General features: G+C 40.2%; 1 long non-coding RNA gene across 1 annotated transcript; it reads left to right on the top strand.

The window, feature by feature from the left end:
- The first annotated feature begins 6,870 nt into the window (after positions 1-6,870).
- LOC141359308 (uncharacterized) lies at positions 6,871-8,799 on the top strand. The gene is made up of 3 exons (XR_012365721.1): positions 6,871-7,342; positions 7,956-8,080; positions 8,407-8,799. It is a non-coding gene; the product is annotated as an uncharacterized lncRNA (long non-coding RNA).
- Positions 8,800-13,371: the final 4,572 nt, after the last annotated feature.

Below are 13,371 nucleotides of genomic sequence, written 5' to 3' on the forward strand. Positions count from 1 at the left end.
ACAGAAACTCTCTTATATAATTTCATCAGCTGTATGAGGAGATGTTGTGTTACCTCTTACAGTACAGGAATACTCTTGTAGCTCCTCACTGTTGATTGAGTCCAGGTACAGCTTGTTTAATAATCTCAATCCATCTGTTACCTGTTGTCCATTCTTATACCAGATGTAAGTATGTTTGTTATCCAGAGTGCATTCAGTTGAACAGCTTAATATCACTTTTTCTCCATCTATTACAGGCTTTGGACTGCTTATCACTTGTGTATCTGAGATTTCATAAAACAGAGTTCACATAAACTACTTTTCCAAGTTGGGCCTCATATTTTTGATTCAGCTCATTTGATAAAGCATGACCTAAACCTCTTATCACAGTCGTGCTGATATCAGACTCCTACTCGAGCTATAATGCTTCAGTATAATGAGTGCTGCACAGAGAGTTTATTATGAGCAGTTACCTGTAACAGTAAGAAAGACTCCAGGAGAACCAGAAACTTCATCTGATGTGCTAGTGATGATGTTGAAGTGATATCGTCCAGCGTCACTCATGCTGGCATTTTTTATTCTCAGTGTGTTTCCCAGATACTCCACACGACCAGAAAACTGATGATCCTCACGCAGATCCAAATGAGTGAATGGCAAACTCCAGTATGTTTTATTTACTGTATATCCAGTGGGATGTGAGTATGAAGAGTGAATATCTACTGTTGATCCCACTAAAGCACAAACTCTTCTAGAGGTGTAAGTCACACCCCAACAGCTACTGTTAGAAAGACCTGAAAGAGTCACAAATCACTGCTGTAACATTCACAATCAATTACAAACACACTCATACTGTATAAGAATCAACAAGATAACTTAGAAAAGTTTATTCTTCCATTTTAATTTAAATATTTTATAAATGTCAGACTCACACACAGATGAAGAGGACTCTGAAACAGGCTCAAAGCAGGAATAACTGTCAGTGTTTTCACTGGATGACACAAATATGCTTTGGTCGTCTGTTAAATGTTCTCCATTCTTGTACCAGCGGTAATTATATTCAGATGTTAAAGGGCAGGAGGAATCACAGCTCAGTTTTACTCGCTGTCCTGTAGATTCAGGATTCATCTTCACCTGTAAAACTAAATAATCTGAAACTGTTAGATTGACTGTGACTGAGCTGAGATGTTTAACTCCATCCTTCATAATGAACATGAGCTGATATTCTCCACTGTCTCTCTCTCTCGAATCTCTTATTGTGAGTCGTGAGTAATCTTTAGTGATCCTCTGATCCACTCGTCCTGAGTAATCTGAATCTAAAGTCAAATCTTCCGGTTCATTTTTGTTTCTCCAGTTTGTTCTCTGTTTCTGACTGAACCAGAACCCAGTTTTGATGTTGATATTTGAGTAAAGGCACCTCACCTTCATCAGTCCCCCCCTTACAGCACAAATATTCAGTTTATCACAGGTTACATCAAAGTTATCCAATGTTATGAACCCTGAAGAAGAAACCATAACATTAATAATATTTGTAGATTATCTGTATTTAACTTCATTAAAATGACAGAGCGAGATGAGAGATTCAGACAGTCCTGTAAGGATATGAACCCAGATTCATCAAGTTTGTTCTCAAATATAAAGCTCTAATTTCAGTTTTAAATATACAAACTCACTTTAAACATTTTAGAGACTGATCCAAATGGAGAATTCAGCCTTTGGAGTACAGCGATGAAAATTAAATTAGACTAAACTAGTTTAAAATCTGACACACTTTTAACAAATATATAATGAATTGAAGTATTTCAGTATAATAACAAACTGTGTTTCATACCTTGAATGTGTAACAGCAGGATCAGTGATGAGAGTCTCAAGTTCATAATTTCTCTTTGTAGAAACTCACATATATCAGCTACAAAACATTAAACAAGAACTTTTCTTATTGCTGATAAAAACACAATGTTAGTTTGACCGTGACACAAAATTCATTCATCTCTTATTCAGATCTGCCTCTTTACAGTAAAATCAGTAACACATCACTGTTTTTAACTAACAATAATTAAAATTAAAATAGTTTATTTTCAAGTTGCATATAATAAAACAATAAAAACATGCATACAAACACGTTGTTGTGCAGTTCTCTGTCCATGCATCAGTGGTTTTTAGCTGTATGTTTTTGCACTTGTTAAATTATCTGCTGATCTCAGTTCCTGTCATTGTGAAGAAAAATCTCAGTTCCTGCTAGTGTCATGAAATAGGAGAGGAAGCAAATGCAAGTAAAGATGTTTATTGAAAACAGAGTGAATTGATAAATGATGACAGCTGAGCGGGTGACACAGGCATGAGAGGTGGCCAGCGTAGAAACAGATGAATCCGGACGGTGATAATCTAATATAAATCCAACACGAACACTGACCTCCACAAACGATCTGACAAAGGACATGAGAACTGGGTGAGTATCTATAGGTGAGTAAATGAGCTGCAGCTGGAGCGAGTAATGACAATCAGGTGCACTGGAGGTAAGTGCCAAACACGCCCACTACACACATGTCACACCCAGGGGCTGGCTATGGTTTGACTAAAGCCACGCCCCTTTTCAACTTCCACCTCGAGGAGGTCCCCAAAGCCAACCCAATGACCAGACAACAACGAGGATGAGTAAGCATAAAAACAAATCTTTATTTATTTAAATATTTAAAAGAACTTGGGGGAAATGGGGAAAGGGCAATTAAAATTAGGGTCTCTGGCTCTGCCCTCCAGGTGGGCTACGGCCAAGGCAATGACGGGAAGAGGGGGAGGGGGCATAGAAATCAGGCTCCTGCCTTGTCCCTTTTATCCGCGGCGCACTCCTTTTCCTTCCTGGAGGCAGAATAAAAGCAAAATGAGTGTTGACGTATTTTTCCTGTCTGCGTACCTTTTCTCTCCTCACGGGGGCTTTCCACACGTGCTTTTACTGTTCCCTGTCGTATCTCTTGCTCCACAGGTGGCGACTGGGGCACAAAGATACAGTTAGTTCGACTTGGGTTGCTCTCACCTCTTCGCTGGTTACAGCTAACGGTAAGTACAGGTTTCACACAGTTCGTTCTCTTGGTGCTCACTCTCTTTCTCTTTCTCCACAGGCAACGGCTGGGACACAAAAGCACAGTTAGCTCGACTTGGTTTACTCTCACCTCTTCGCTGGTTACAGCTCACGGTAAGTACAGGTTTCACACAGTTCGTTCTCTTGGTGCTCACTCTCTTTCTCTTTCTCCACAGGCAAACGGCTGGGACACAAAGGCACAGTTTGTTCGACTTGGTTTGCTCTCACCTCTTCGCTGACTACAGCTCACAGTATGTACTGGTTTCACACAGTTCGTTCTCTTGGTGCTCACTCTCTTTCTCTTTCTCCACAGGCAAACGGCTGGGACACAAAGGCACAGTTAGTTCGACTTGGTTTGCTCTCACCTCTTCGCTGGTTACAGCTCACGGTAAGTACAGGTTTCACACAGTTCGTTCTCTTGGTGCTCACTCTCTTTCTCTTTCTCCACAGGCAACGGCTGGGACACAAAAGCACAGTTAGCTCGACTTGGTTTACTCTCACCTCTTCGCTGGTTACAGCTCACGGTAAGTACAGGTTTCACACAGTTCGTTCTCTTGGTGTTCACTCTCTTTCTCTTTCTCCACAGGCAACGGCTGGGACACAAAGGCACAGTTAGTTCGACTCGGTTTGCTCTCACCTCTTCGCTGACTACAGCTCACAGTAAGTACTGGTTTCACACAGTTCGTTCTCTTGGTGCTCACTCTCTTTCTCCACAGGTAAACGGCTGGGACACAAAGGCACAGTTAGTTCGACTTGGTTTGCTCTCACCTCTTCGCTGGTTACAGCTCACGGTAAGTACAGGTTTCACACAGTTCGTTCTCTTGGTGCTCACTCTCTTTCTCCACAGGCAACGGCTGGGACACAAAAGCACAGTTAGCTCGACTTGGTTTACTCTCACCTCTTCGCTGGTTACAGCTCACGGTAAGTACAGGTTTCACACAGTTCGTTCTCTTGGTGCTCACTCTCTTTCTCTTTCTCCATAGGCAACGGCTGGGACACAAAAGCACAGTTAGCTCGACTTGGTTTACTCTCACCTCTTCGCTGGTTACAGCTCGCTGTAAGTACTGGTTTCACACAGTTCGTTCTCTTGGTGCTCACTCTCTTTCTCTTTCTCCACAGGCAAACGGCTGGGACACAAAGGCACAGTTAGTTCGACTTGGTTTGTTCTCACCTCTTTGCTGGTTACAGCTCGCTGTAAGTACAGGTTTCACACAGCTCGTTCTCTTCTGGGATCCTCCTTGCGTTCCGTTTCGGTGCGGTGCGTTCTCCGTCCCTGTAATCAACAGACTTAGAAAGGGGTCCAATATAATACAACCAGGTGGCGGACTTACAACAATTGGTTTCTCTCAATAGGTCAGATCGACAAGCAGTTTTCCAGGTAACGTCGGGGACAGACCCTCACGACGAGCTAGATGGTCACAGAGGGATGGACACGTCGCACCGTCACACCAGGCCGAGCGCTGCCCTTCTCTGGTTGCCGTTAGGCGATCGTATACCGAGCAGGGGCGCCCCTTTGTAGAGACCACGGGACGGCGGAATTCCTACACCTCACTCTCTACAACAGTAAGTATTACGTAGGTAAAAGCATCAACAGTAGTGACCCTTAGTCGTACTCACACGTACACCAATCGTCCAGTTCTTCACCGCCGTTCTTTAGAACACCCCAGACGTCTGGACGGGAGATCGTTCCGTGGCACCGCTTCGTTACGTAGGCCTGAAGCGTGTTCACAACATATATTCAGATGTTCTTTACTAAGACCGGCAACCTCTTCGTCTTCCTTTGACAAAGTGTACGAAGGGGGGGGTTTGTCTGACAAGACACACAGCAATACACAGCAGTACACAGCACCACGTCAAAAGTGAAAGTTTCCACAGCACAAAGACTCACCCACCACGCTCAAGTGTACACAAAGGCCCCCCGTCTCCTTCCACTTTGCCCAGGTCCGATTGGTGATGGAAAATACGGTCTAGCTGATGGTCTTGTCGCTGTGCTTAGCTTCCGTCGAATATTCCCTCGGCTCACCCACCACGCTATATTAGGGGTAGGGCCGCCCTCCTTCTCCTGGAGGTATCCACTGAAAAGACAGGTTAGTATACAAAGCATCTTCACAAAATATTATACTCACGAATACTGTGAACTATTTGTCTCACTGTCCTTTGCTTCTGGTCCACACAACAGGCAACATCAACCCTGCAGAACAGGGCGTCTCTTCCAGCGTTTCCACAATTCACTTGCAGGTCTGTACTCACATATACTCCGTTCTTCTCCTTGTGTTGTGTCTTTGTTTACGATATCATCTGTTCGTCTTTCATCCTTTAAGGTTCACAATATCTCTCCAACTATACCGCTCCAGCCTGGGAAAGAGAGCCGGACCGCTACCAGCAACGTGCCCGATGAGTACACGCAGCACTTCAGTACAACATCAACAACCAGCCTCTAACTGTGATTTAAACTGTTCTTTTATACTGGCCTGCCCGGCGTGTCCTCCGATGATCGCCGCTCCCGTTAACTAGTCACAGCTGTGTCTAATTCGCCGATTTTCCCTCCCGCGGCGTTACCGGAAGTTCCGGTGTTCTTCCTTTCCGGCCCGGGTGGAAACACTTCCAGGCGGAACCAAACTTCCTTAACTTTGGTTCCGCCCCTAAAGATCGTCACCTTGTGACACACACACATAAACACAACACAGCCATGTGAATCAGGAAGGAAACAATGCATTCATAAACCGTGACAGCTATCACCCTTCTGAGAATAGTGTGTCTATTTCTTGTTTATTAGTAAATGTCAGTGAGTTAAACTTTCAGGAAATGATAATTGTTCGCTTCAGCTTGTCAAACTAAACATTATAACGCTGTTTCACTTTTACCTTTTACCTGTAAGTTTAAAACACAGACTTACAAATATCAAACTTTTTAGAATAGCAGAAGATTCAACAACAGATTTTGACTTCATTTACCTTCATGTTTACCATAGTCGAGGTTATAGCCAGCTTATGAAGTTAGTTAATTTTGAACTTATATTTTCTTTAAATTACAGATAATATTTATTATATTTGGGACACAAGAACCTCAGCATGTATGAGTGGATTTGATTCCCAATTCCCACTGAAATCATTCTGTTATCAGTCCACTAGAGATCCACTCCAGGTTTTCCATTTCCTGCTCGCTCCTCACAGTCTTTGGATGTCTTTCAGTTCTTATTTGTGTATCATTGTTTCCTGTCCTTGCGTCTTAACTCCACCTCCCTAGAATGTGAGGGAATGATGCAAGGAAAAGACCCAAGGACAGAGGAATTTAAGTTTTAAGTGAAATTGCATAGCCTCACTAAAGTTCATTCTCTATGATCAAATAGCCTTGGGAAATACCAGCTTACATGGATGTACAAATATAATGTGTAATGGGTAAATGTAGTTCGCGGCATCGACTCTCTAAAAGACGTCCAAGAGTTTTCTTTAAGGCAGTTAGTGGAGTTTAAAAGTTTGGTTCTCCTGAATTGCTTGTATGTGTTAAAAAGTGGAGAGATATGCTTCAAACAGACGTTTAACAGGATCGTCTCATTTGTGTGGCTGTTGATGAAGTGCTCAACGTTGTCCTATGGTGAGTAATGTTGTTTATTTAGATACTATTTGGTTGCGGCTGGTTATTTCAATAACTGACTTGTTGCCAGCCGGCTCGTGATTGTGGGGAGTCCGAAACGTGACGCTAGATGAAACAAACTGTGATTGGTTTTTTGACATGTCGGTCAAACAGCTCGTGAGCGGGCTTTGTCCAGAAAAAGCAACAAAAAACACCAGACCTTCAGTATTGAAGGTCTGGCAGGGGCGGACTGGCCATCGGGAGTTCCGGGAGCAATCCCGAACGGCCGGTCCATTTCAGGCCGAACCGGCCGGAGGTCTAAAATTTTTTTTTTTAATGCCTGACCAGGCGCTCAGCTGCAGCGGAACGCTGTGTCTGTTTCAGACCGGGCCAAACCAATTCTTCAAATCTTGAGGGGGGATAAGAGCGGCCCCTCCCAACTTGGACTGATCCTCGGTTTTCCTCACATCCGATTGGCTCAAAGGCGCCGATCAAAAGAGTTTACTTTTGGTCAGGTTTGGATTCGTGTGAATGCAACAAAGACAAGACGGTAAAAATTGCGAAAAGAAGAGAAAGAAATGGGTGGGGCCTAAAACATAAAAATGTTGGCACAAGAGGCAGCTAAATGCGCCAAATTAACAGACCTTTTTTCGCAGTCAAAAGGACGCTGTGGCAGGAGGTGCAGATGAGGAAGGACCAGCAGCATGGACAGGACAGGTGCACAATTAGTGATGCATCTATTATACACTGAAATCATTTATATTTGCATTTAAATATAGGCATATATAAGGGATAATGTAGAGCGAGGCGGTTGTTATAGCGAATTCAACCCCGACAGGCTTATCAGGACCCCACGCAAAGCGGAGCTTGGTTGGATTCGCTATAAGAACCGCCTCGCTCTACATTATCCCGCTTATGAAATTGATGAAATAGCCTGCGTGCGTATTTTGGCAACAGAAGTGGTGTTGTTCCCCAGTGGTTTTAACGTGTTAGCAACTCAGTAAGTTTATCAAAACAGTTTCCCAGCATCAAAATGTCTGGTACTTGCGTTTGGTTGCACTAATAATATACTAATACGTATATATGGTCACTTTATATTTGGCCATCTGCTAACGTCTTCTATTCACTCCACTATAGTACACGGATCTGGTAGCTGTGTTGAAAAACTTGATAAAGTCAACTTTTAAATATATATTTCTCTGTCTGTGTTGCTTCACTACTGATTCTTGCCATACTTCCATTGCCAACATGCGCGTGCATACGTTTCCACGTCATCATTGTGTTCAAACAGTAAAATGGTCTAAGGAATCCCTGTATGTCTGTTTATTAGCTGTTAAGGTCACTGATGGAGAGAGACAGGTTGATGATGACTCTTGCAGTCATATTGATGAGGAGGAGGAAGGAAAGCAGAACAAGAGGAGGAGGAGAATGGAACCAGTACAAAAACAGTGATGGGTCAGTGTGCAGGGCAGGGTAGGCAATCATATTACCCTGCTGGAAAAACCAGCTAATCCAGCATCAAACCAGTATAGACCAGCATAATTCCCATGCTGGTTGATGCTGTTTTTTTTTCAGCAGGGTAGGCATATCAATCAATCAATCAAAGCTTTATTAAGGACACACAAATAGAAAAATACAGCACAATATTACATATTTACATATAGGATAAAATGCAATAGTCCACTTACTAGATTATAACCTTACTAAAGCACAGATTGAATTAAAAAAAGGAATTATTCTTAGTCATATTTTTTACTGATGTTCTTCTCATGCATATGTAGCTGTACAATCAGTAAGCAGAGGCAGGGTCCAGCACAGGGGAAGTGGAGCCAGGGAGAGTTGAAAGTGAGTACGTACACACACAATCTCTATTTTATAGGACTGTATTGTAGTTTTTGATTATCTGAGTGGGTATGTGTGAGTAATTGTAACAATTTTATCACTCCAACTGACTGTACACATGACATGCTGGTAGTTAGCAGTATACTGTGACTTATGTGTTCGAGATTAGGTTTTGCTGACCTGGTTGTGTTTAGTGCAGTGGTGACTTGCTTATACAACCTGAGGAGGCAGGTGTTATCCTAAAGTTTCTTTTAGGTCTTCAGCATAATCTGATTCTCTTCAAGTTCATACCATAAAAACACTACTAGAATTAAAATAACTACAAAAAATCCTGCTCGTGCACCAAGGGCACTCGCGTAAAAGGCCTCTCCATCTTAATGTCCCGGGCTGAATTTCAGTCCCAGTACGTCCCTGAGGTCTGGCTACGCGAGACTAACTAAACACAGACATGCACACGGTTACTGTGATGTTTCTAGAAAATTACTTCTCATGGTAAAAAAATGATCAAGCTGTTGTTATATTCTGAAGATTAATTCATGACCAGAGTGCAGAATAAGCAAAAGATTTTTTACTGAGTCCTGAATGAAATCTAAGTACACTGAAGAGTCAACATCTAGAAGAGACAATATAGCAACTATTTGTAAGTGAAAGAAGATGCTGCAGTCTCCTCAAACTTAATGAAACCAAAATACTGTATAATAAAGTATACAACAATGACAATGAATTATAAAACATAATGAGCTATGATACACAGTCAGTGTCTAAACTGTGAAATGCAGTGAAAGCAACATGCATGTAAATAATGTCCCCATAGTCCAAAACATTTTAATATAAACTGAACAAATGTTTTCCTAACTACAAGATTAAAGCACAGCCCTGTAATAAAATCCTAACCTAACTAAAAACAGCATTGAGTTCAATAACAGTCTGACTTATAGTGAAGATGAAAGTAGATCACAGTATCATCTACATAAAGATGCACTATAGCAAAGTTTTTACAGGATTTATGTATTGTGATGTTACAGTTGATCTGACACTGACACAAGACTGTTGAATGATAAACTCAATACTTCAATGAATAATTCATCTATTTCAACATTAGATTATTTACACTGAGCTGTCATTAATATGTCACTGTATATGACATCACTGCATCACTGATGTCACTGCTGAGAGACTGTTGCTAGGTGATGATGTCATAAAGAGAGTTGTGACATCACTCCAGTAGTTCTGATGGACAGACAGCTGATCTACTCACAGACCTGCAACATCTAACAATGACAAACACACAGAAAGAGATAATGTTATAAAATCTGACCATTAGTTTATTTAACATACAGATATACAGATTTTCTCACCTCTATTTCTTTGTCATCAGTTTTGTTTTTAGATGAGTTCAATTTATTCATGCTGATGAAATACCTGTAGGGTCAAAATTCACACTCTTACAATCTGAATTCATATCAGATTATTCACTGTATGTTATGCAGTTTTGAGTTTTACTTGATATTTTTACTTACCAGATCCATACAGCTCCTATAATGAGAAACTGAGGCAGAAACACTAGCAGAGGGACAAACACTGAGCTGTCAGTTGTTTCTGAAATAGAAAATAACTTTACTCTTCATCTTAAATGACACAGAGGCATGATGTTAAAATCAATACAGTAAATCTATCAGATAGATCACCTGAATGCAGGTATAAGAGGCTGTGCTACATTATGAATATCATCACAACTGAAGAGCAATGACCTTTAACCCGTGACTTACAGACTGACACAGAGACAAATGCATGAAATCTTTTAATGAAATAAATTTCGATAAAATGAAAATAATAATGACACAAATGTTTCTTTTTATTATGAGATATACTGAAGTGTTTGACATATAAACTGCTACCCTATTAAAACGAATGTGTTGAATGAACACATCTTGTGTCTAGTTAAGGACAACACATCTAGTGTGTTGTCCTTAATTTAACACATCTCTGTGTTGTTTTTGGATGAACACACTCTGTGTTTTAACACATCTTGTGTTGTCCCTTTTATTTATATGTACTTCAAATCTAAGCGAAATGACACATATTGTGTTAAAAACAACACATAATGGGCCCTATTTTAACAATCTAAGCGCATTGTCTAAGGCGCACGGTCTAAATGGGCGTGTCCGATGTCACTTTTGCTGATTTAACGACAGGAAAAATGGTTTGTGCGCCGAGCGCACGGCCGAAAAGGGTTATTCATATTTACCTAATGAGTAATGGGTGTGTTTTGGGCGTAACATGCAATAAACCAATGAGAGTCTTATCTCTTATCCCCTTTAAAAGCCAGTTGTGCTGGCGCTATATCTAATCCCTATTTAGATGACGGGCTTTGTAAACTAACAAAAAACTAAGCAGAGGAAGAAGACCACCAGTTTAAGAATAATCTTAAAAAAAATTGTTTTCTTTCAAGTCATAGAAGTACAAATAGAAAGCTTTTAATTACTGTAAATGTATTGATATAATCATTGTAATCTCATAAAATAATTTGCAAGTATGCAAGAAAAGGTTTGTACTCTAAAAATACAAAAAAGAGATAAAGAATTTAAAAACGCTCTGAGAGCCGAAGCGTTTCAGCACTAGAACAGCGCCATGGAATTTTTACAAAGCTTTACTTAAAATGTTTCTCATCTCACCATATCCACAGATACAGAGTCATCATATACAATAAATCTGTAGGGTAGCATTTTAAAACCTTTAAAAATAGATGCATTTGTTTAAAGCAAAGCATTTATTTACTTACCAGGCTACAAGTAAAGCAGCTCTTTGTGCCTTCTAACGTCTCATAATTAGTCCTCATTTATGTCCAAAAGACTCTCTTTTACATTTCAATACATTTTCATATTTAAAAGCATTTTTGTGCTGCTGTGCATTCATGTATGTGATAAGCAAACCCGCGTTGTCGTCCCGTTTATAGGCGCATAATTTACTGCGCTCTTTAAATAACAAAAAAACTATTACACCATTGACTTTAGACTTTAGAGCAGGTTTTTGTTGGTCAATGGCGTAGTCTATTTTAGTTGCCTCAAAATACCAACGCGCCAACAATGCGCCTGAACACACCTCGTTTTCAGACCAGAACGCCCATGGGCGCAAAAGTGGGCGCAAATGCATTTGCCATTTAAACAACGTTGCGTTAAACGTGAAAATTATCATTGCGCAGGGTTGAAACTAGCAAAAGACACTTGCGTCGTGCATTGCACTGCTTTGCACCGGGTTTATGATAGAGCCCAATGTGTTAAATAGTTTAACACAAAACAATGTGTTAAAATTAACACATCCTGGGTGTGTTAATTTTAACACATTGCTTTGTGTTAAACTATTTAACACATTATGTGTCATTTCGTGTTTATTTTGAGTTCATATAAATAAAAGGGACAACACAAGAAGTGTTAAAACAACACAAAGTGTGTTGTTCTAAAAATAACACAGAGATGTGTTAAATTAACTAGACACAAGATTAATTTAACACATTAGTTTTAAGAGTGTGCAATATTAATGATCAGCGATGAATGCTGCACAGTGAAAGTAGCTCAGTGATGATGTCATAGCTGAGTATAAACCAATCAGCATCAAGGACTGAAACTCTCTCTTATATAATTTCCTTAGATGTATGATGAGATGTTGTGTTACCTCTTACAGTACAGGAATACTCTTGTAGCTCCTCACTGTTGATTGAGTCCAGGTACAGCTTGTTTAATAATCTCAATCCATCTGTTACCTGTTGTCCATTCTTATACCAGATGTAAGTATGTTTGTTATCCAGAGTGCATTCAGTTGAACAGCTTAATATCACTTTTTCTCCATCTATCACAGGGTCTGGACTGCTTATCACACGTGTATCTGAGATTTAATTAAACAGAATTCCTATAAACTCCTTTTCAAAGTTGTCAAAGCATGGCGTGAGCAACAGTAAAACACACATAAGATGCGCTTCAATTGACAGGGTCCCTACACAGTGTTCACTGCTCCCTACTCCTTGAACACGGGATAAGATGACAATGATGACAAAAGGTGTCATAATTTACTCACTATCATGTTGTTACAAACCTGTATTATTATTATTTTATTTTTTTTGATGAACACAAAGGAAGATAGTTTGAGTAATGTTTGAAACCAAACCGATCAGAAGCCCTATTGACTTGCAAATTCAGAAAAAATAATACTACGGTGTCTCTGATCGGTTTAGTTTAAATTAAAGCAGTTTACATGAAAGCATCTATCAAATGCATAAACATATATCTCTAAAGACACAGATGAAAGATTAGGAGAGGAAACACAGCTGCAAAAATGAATGTCCTGTTCTTGAATCAGCATAAAAACTTGATCGGCTTTGCCACAAACCACCCACTTAAACAGGATGAGACTGTGTGATAGACATCTCTGCCCAGAAAACCAGTTTAAACCAGCTTCAGTTTAATACTAGATTAGACTGGTAAGCAAAACACATCATATCAGAGACAACCTCAAAAACAAGTGTAAAATTCACAACATAAACTTCAGTTCATTAAAGGGCTTTTTAATTTCAAAAGGCTCTTAAGTTCAATAGCATCACTTTAGTCCTTACAAATGAGTTTAGTAAATACAGCATTATTACGAGCAGTTACCTGTAACAATAAGAATGACTCCAGGAGGACCAGCAAATTCATCTGATGTGCCGTTGAAGATCCTAAATTGATATACTCCAGTGTCACTCATGCTGACGTCTTTGATTCTCAGTGTGTTTCTCAGATACTCCACACGACCAGCAAACTGATGAAGCTCACGCAGATCACTGAATTTCACGAGATTAAATACCCAAGGATATATTTCCTCAGACTTAATGTAATGCCAGTATGTTTTCTCTACTGTATATCCAGTGGGAT

This window comes from Misgurnus anguillicaudatus, chromosome 23 (assembly GCF_027580225.2).
Source record: "Misgurnus anguillicaudatus chromosome 23, ASM2758022v2, whole genome shotgun sequence".
NCBI classification, from domain to species: domain Eukaryota; kingdom Metazoa; phylum Chordata; class Actinopteri; order Cypriniformes; family Cobitidae; genus Misgurnus; species Misgurnus anguillicaudatus.